The following is a 7,484-nucleotide window of genomic DNA, read 5'->3' on the forward strand; positions in this document are numbered from 1 at the left end:
AACTGTAGTTTCAGTAATAATTACATCATTAATTTTCAGAGACACATCTTCTCCTGCTAGACAACTACATTTGTTTAAGAACAGTCAGAAGTAACAGAAATAGCATCTGGCTTTCTCCCTTTGATCTCTTTCTACATGAGTAACTAACTTCTGCTGTACATTAAAATGAACACACAGAAGGGGCAACCACTTGAACTACCATTACCATTATGATATTTTTCAGACAAACACACTTCAGCTACTTCTAATGATTATGTCCTTAATAATCTAACTTTGGAAAAAAGTAACAGAAGTCTCCATTTCTAAAACTTTTCAGTAATAAACAGTGCTTCAGCCTGCAAGCAACTTACATAGAAAATATCCAGTGAGAATCCCATTAGATAAAACTGATTAAGAAGTTTTATTTCAGAAATGCTCCAACAGTAACATTAAGGCTTTTATAAATACATATTTTTATCACTGTACTACAGTGGCTTCCAGAATTTTCTGAGATCAGGACTTCTGGCAGGCAACATATAAACTCATAGTTAGATATAGCATTAAACAGTCTAAAAGTAGAAATTTAGGGTAGAAAGATAATGGGTTTAATATAAGAAATTATTTTTCAGTTCAGTGATTATGGTACAGGAGAATCAGGATGAAAATAAAAGAAAATTTATTCAAAGCCATTGTCAAGAAATGCATGAAGAAGCAGGACAGCAAGCTGTGACTACAACTACAGAACTAAACATGAACACCACAAACAGAATGGAGTAGTTAATAGACATATTTTAAAGAGAACTAATTCCAAAGGAAAAGACATTGATGTCAGAGGAATAAAGGAGTGATATAGGAAGAAGTTGAGGTGATACATTTTCACAACTATTCCTAGATTGGATTAATTTATTTTAGTTAATTGCTGTTGTATACTACATATAATTCCTGCATTTGTTTGGGCAACCCTAACATCTCACGTGCATTCTTTACACTATTATATTCACAACATCCTGAGGAAACTATCACTTTCCTATTTCTCTTCTTTTTCATGTGGAGAAACTAAAAAAAAAAAAAAAAAAGAAATCCCAGTGGCACAACTACTACTTACTTAAATGGATTGAGAGCTCCCCCGGAGTTGTTCAAGGTCATACCCAAAATCTGTGCTATAGTAAAGAACTGGGTATCACTTTCGGAGTACTCAGCTCACACCTTAGTAGCTGACCTTATCTCTTTTCCATAGCTAATGGCTCCCCTAAAAAATTTTCTAGTAACACCTTCAGCTTAGATGGCTGAATGCAAAAAATCATGGTTATTTGGCTGAGAAGAAAAACAACCAAAACCCAGCAATAACCTGCACTATAGCTCTACTGCCTCTGCATACCTTACTGTCATGATTTCTCTTGTTAAGAGATTCTCGTTCCCTCCCAGAATTGCTGAGTGTTGTAAATGATAAAGCAGTTTAGTAAAAGTAATTTCTTCTACTGGATCTGGAGGAGCTGGGGCTGGTACTGCATTTGCTTCAGTTTTCCAATGCAGCTAATTGATAGTCCACTTCATAAAAGGTAAAAGCATGGTATGAATAACTGTATAAAGTGGCAGAAATAATTAAAAGGTGTGCATTCAGAATTATGAGTAATGGATCTTTGAATCACTGTTTGTTGTTTGAACTTCAAACCATCTTAAAAAATTACTAACTCCCAGAAAACTGAAACTTCATGGTGGTAAGACTGCACATTAATATGACATCACGTAACAGGGTCTTAATCTAAAAATCTCAGATTTACCTCTGTGGGGTTTGCATTAAGGGCTATGCCCTTAGGCAATAGTACAACCAGTACCATCAGAAAGTTCAGCTCTGCAGGTGACAGGATCTGCATAAACTGATACTTCTATAGACCCACAGTCTCTTCAGTTGATCTCTAACAAAGCCAAATACTATTGAAATTCCAAGCATGCATAAATAAGGCATTTTTAGAGATATCCTTCCCACTTGAGGTTACAATTTCATTCATAGGATTTAGGGCCAGAAGGAACCTGTATGATCATCTAGTCTGACCTCCTGCATTACAAAGTCTGCAGAATTAGAAGTGGGCAGTACTTCTGTTTAAAATATAGCATATACCTTGCTGCTGGGATTATGCATGAAAAGTAACAAAATCAAGACGCAAAGTCACAGAAAAGAGCGGTATTATTATTCACGTACAGCATTGCACATATACAGAAGAAAAAGAAATCACAGACCGAGAGTGCTAGTGCATTAATTCTTACTTTTTAGTTTATCAACTTCTTATGTAAGAGTAGTGCTGGAGAACCGTCTGGAAAAACAAGTGTTTCATAGAACTGTTACATAACATTGCAGAATAGGATATTGTAAATAATTAATCTAAATGAAAGAACTGGAGGATCTTTTGGCAGGGATTAAACATAAAAAGGACAATGACTGGCCTCTATCTTTTTTTTGGGAAAAAAATAATCCAAAGACATCCACAGTGACAGCAGAACCTCAGAATTTTCTTAGGGCTTTTAATGATTTCTAAGTTTTAAAGATAAAGTTACTGTCTTTCAAAGGTCTTTCCCAACCTAAATGATTCCATGATTCCAATATGTACAAAAGAAATTAGGAATAGTTATGTAATTGTTCCTAGTACCTCTTGTAAAAGGACAATTGATTATGGTATTTCAAGCCCAGCAGTTTTCACTTTTAGCTTCAGATACATGTATATGTATCTGTGCCTCAAAATGGATGTTTCAATTAAAATTATCACCTCATCTCAAGCACAATTATATAAATCTTCAGATTAAATCCAAGAACATCACTGATAATTTACTGCAACACGGTAAACTGAAATGTAAAGGAGATATTGAAACACATTTTAAAAATTAATAAGGTTCTACCTGGCTAGATAAAGTTATTGCATAAAGCATCACTTCATATTCATCAGAAGTAAGTTGTCATCCACCATCACAAAGCAGTTTTGTTTTCCTAAGCCATCAAAAACTATAAATAATGAAAATCATCCCTGTAAACAAAAAGTGAGAACTTCCTCACAACACTTTTTTCCGGGTTAATTTAGTTTTGATTCCTTAATTGTAAAAGTTTTACTGGTTAAACAGATTATGAAATGGGAAAAAAAGAAATTCAGAAAGTTGCTTAGAGCTATACACCAAAGCCATCTCTGGCCACAGCCTATCAGCATGCTACCTGAGCACAGGGAATCTGGCCCACATTTCTGCTTATCTTTACAAGTTTCCCTGAATCACCAGCTTTGCTATCACAAGAACTCCTGCAGAGCTTTTCCACAGACTATAGCTACTGCGGAAGCAATATTCTCACCTTATATTCAGACCCATTCAGCCAGTATTCCTGCATTTCTGGCGAGGGGGCAGGGGAAGACAGGTACTTCAGCTGCAGACCAATGTAGGTAACATCATGTTGCTCTGTATTTACTTCTTAGGGCATAACATAAACAGCACAGGCAAAACGTTCTCTCGCTGTGAAGTTACTGAAGCTATAGAGCAGGGATGTTTAAAGGTGTCTGAGGAACATTAATGATGCCATCCCCACCACAATTAAAATCCTGAACACTCCATTATTGCAAAGGTTCTGCAGTCAAAATACACAGTAGGAAGCAAGTACAGTTTTTGGATGTTTTAATCTATTGCATATTGACTGCTAGGGAATCTTCCTGTTTCAGGGCAGGGGAGAAAAATCCATCTTCTATTCTAAAAGCCTATGTTAAACATTTATTTTAAATAAAGGTAAGTATTGGGTTTCATGCTTCCTCACAAAACCACAAGCCTTTCTAGTTATTTCATACATCAGGTAAAAGTTGTCTCTCATTTTCAAAGCTCTTAATTTGCCTTTTTTTTTTTTTCCAGTGATGTAAGCAGTTGATCCCAAATTGTTCCTTCCACTTTTATGGAATCTTCAGGAATATTTCCTTCTATGACTCAGAAGCCTTCTCTGCACCTTCTTCCTTTTGCAACTATTTGCTTGTATCTGTGCTTCACTGACTCTGTAATTACAAATCTTAGCTGAAAATAATTCCTCTCTTTTCTAACATTTTTCTTAGCTCTATTAGTGAGAAGAGTGGTTTGCTGACTGTTATGCACAATTCTCTTTCCCACTGTATTTAACTCCAATTTGTTCTGGAATCCAGTATGTAAAAAAATGCTATGAAGAATTGTGTATGCACAGCATACACAAATGGGTTGTGCAAATTATGGGGATTACTCACAAAAGAACAAGATTACAGGGGAATCTCTGGTAGTTAAAGGGAAGCGTTAGGTACTTAAGACCACAAGTCTCCATTAGACCTCAACAGGATTTGTATTTCTAACCCTTTGGTGGGGTTTTGTTTTGTTTTAAATACTAGGACTAGTAATAAACAACCAGCACTTCATTATACTATAGCATTACACAAAATTCATAATTGAGGTTCAGTACCTTGAAGTAAAATAGTGTTACAAGAAAATATTCACATCAGAAATTTACACTAAAAAATAACTTGAAAGAACTGAAGCTTCTGAATATACTGAAGTTTAGAATTAAAGACAACAACAAAGGAGTCTCTCTGACCATACGAGTAACACTGTCTTCCTGTCTTCCCTTTTACCTTCATTTCATAATATAGTTGTAGTGTTACTGTTACATAGAGGTAATTTTGGTGAGCAGTTTAGTTTTGGTTGTTTTTTTTTTAAACTGCTCTACACAGTTTGAAGACACTAATCATGAGTAGCACTTTGGATTTGTTTTAAAAATTGTAAAGCAGAATTTCGTAACTATACACACAGTGCATGCTCTTAGAAACTAATGATAAGGATACATAAATTTTAATAATATTTTATCTTTGAAATATATATATCATCTAGAAATCTGTAGAGTGTCCTAACAAACAATTTAGGTATATCTTACTGGACCTGTCTCTAGCCCTGTTGACATTACCCTAAAAAATTCCAGTGGCTTCTGTTCATTTTCAGCTAAGACCCAAGTGTAATACTTTCACTAAACACAAATTTTTTCTTTTCAAAGCCAGCTATGGAAAATATTAACTCCTATTGCACCTATGTTTCTATCTGGAGAATGCCAAATTTCATGGATCTGGAAGTCTTGCATACACAACAGAATATTAGCTCTATAATTAATTTTATATGCATGAAAACATAAATACAAATGGGTACGCATTTTATCATCTCTTCCTTTCCTTTAATGAAGACTGTGATTCCATGAGATGAAGGAAGAAAATTCTCTTTTCTGCTGACTCACTGTAATGGTAGTAGAGGTCCAGTGGTTGAAGTGATGCAGAAGAAAAATTGGCTGCTTGTCTCTATTTTGCATGGTACTAAATATACTAAATATTGCACCAGCATGCACCACTCAAAGGACTCAAAATTTCATCTCTGAAATAAAGACACACAAGAGTTTATAACCTCTGCTGCTTTTGAAGTTTTCCCACTACGAGAAGACTGATAGTGAGGCTATCTGGTTTTCAAATTCATTAGTATTAAGCATATCACGGAGAAACCATTTTCAAGGGAAGGTGGTAGCTGGCGTTATTTGAAAGTAAAAATCATCATCATAATCCCTAATTTAAGATTAATAACCAAGGAGGAACATATATAACATTTTGCAAGAAAGCTTTGGAGATGCTCTACTTCCCCTGTTAAGGACTTCCCCTGTTAAGTTTCCACTCACCAAACATTGTTTTATCATATTCTAAGAGTTCTTGATGGTCTCTCTCACCCTCTTTCTTTGAAGGCCAGGAATCCATTCAGTCAAAATTGTTTTGCATTTCTAGCAACAAATAGAACCATTCAAATAGTGTGAATTGTTGCTTAACCTGCTAACAACTGCAGCCAATAAAAAAATGAGACACTAAACTACAGACTGACAAGTTACATTCTTTTTTCCAGTGCCATGACATGTTCCAAAGTAGACCAGAGCTGGTGCAGACATGCTCCTTTCAACTCAAGATGTTTTTTACATAATTTTTTCAATTTGTCATTGCCATGCATCATTGCCATGCACTAATTTTGCAAGTCTTTACCTAAAATCATGTTCCTATTTGCTCAGTGTTTTCCATTCCAGGCACAGTCACTAGTCTTACTTTATACTCCATGGGCTGCATGCAACTGTGTCTCCACAAGGTATTTTAGTCTATGGCAGCTAATAATGCTGCCTCTTCACTTAGCTCCAGATATAGTATGGAGTTGTATTCTAAATCATTACAATATTATCAAACATACCAAAGTTAAAAATGCCTTTATATTTCCCAAACCAGTTGCAACTGAAAATAATAATAATTTGGCAGTGATTACAATTGTTTTGGTAACATAATCTAGACTTTTCAATACTTACTAGTCCTGAAAAAAATTTTACAGAGCACCTTTTGTTCATTTGCTCATCCCCCACTTTGCATTCTAGTATTCAGTCAGATTGTTGTAAGACGTCTCTAAAAATTATCTGCAACCTCTCTAGTGCCATAATACAGATAATCTACCAGTCCCCTCCATGACCTGCAGAAACAAAAGCAAACACCTTTCCATGCTGCATACTAGTGTGCATTTTTGCCATCTTAAGTAAATGCATCTTTGGTAAGGCTTTCAGTAGAGTTGCAGTGAGCGGTATTTCTAAGTGCCATTTGATGAAGAGTCTGATCCTGGTTGGTTACAATAAAATATAATCCGAAATAGAGGTTTAGAACAGAAGCGTATTTTTAACTTCCTGACATGTGCAGCATTGTCTGCTATTGAGGAATTCTCCTCTTGCCAAAGTGATGAGCAGACAAGGCAACACTAATGCTACTCCTTGCTTTGCTCAGTGGGAGGTAATGCAAAATCAGCGCAGTAGCAAATATTAATAGTGTGGTGCTCCTTTTCCCTTCCCTCCCCCATCTCAGTTTCAGAGTTGGAAAGTGATAACATACAGGACAGACGACATTCTTCTTCAAGCAAAAGGAACGAAGAAAAATCACTTGGTAAGTGATTGCTAGGAAAACAGAATTTACTAAAAATGCACTAGGCTGATGGTAAATAACTAACATCTGTATTCAGTACAGTGCTGAGCAGCTGCAGCCAGTGACATGACCTGTTATATCAACACAGGACCAAATCCATCTCTCAGTTATACTGATGTCACTGTGGGTCCTCTAAATTTATAGCTGGTGTTTCTCTAGCTCTATAGTGATGATATCAACATATCAGTTCATTGATGCTGCACTTACTATGATGCACTTATTAAGTATGGGTATATTTAGCATCAGAGACAACCGAAAGTACTGTATACTTACTGACATATGAAACACAGTAAATTAATTTCCCAATTAGAACAGCTGCAAGTTTAAAGCTTCTGTTTCTTTGAGTACATTTGATGAAATAATGTTACAAAGGACATAGACATTTTAATTACTCAAAAACGTATAAATTAACTGTTGCAAAAATTGATTATGTAGGTATGGGAATTTAATTACTCAAGATATCTTCAGAGATTTTATTTTGTGGTATTTCTT

Source organism: Falco peregrinus, chromosome 12 (assembly GCF_023634155.1).
Source record: "Falco peregrinus isolate bFalPer1 chromosome 12, bFalPer1.pri, whole genome shotgun sequence".
NCBI classification, from domain to species: Eukaryota; Metazoa; Chordata; class Aves; order Falconiformes; family Falconidae; genus Falco; species Falco peregrinus.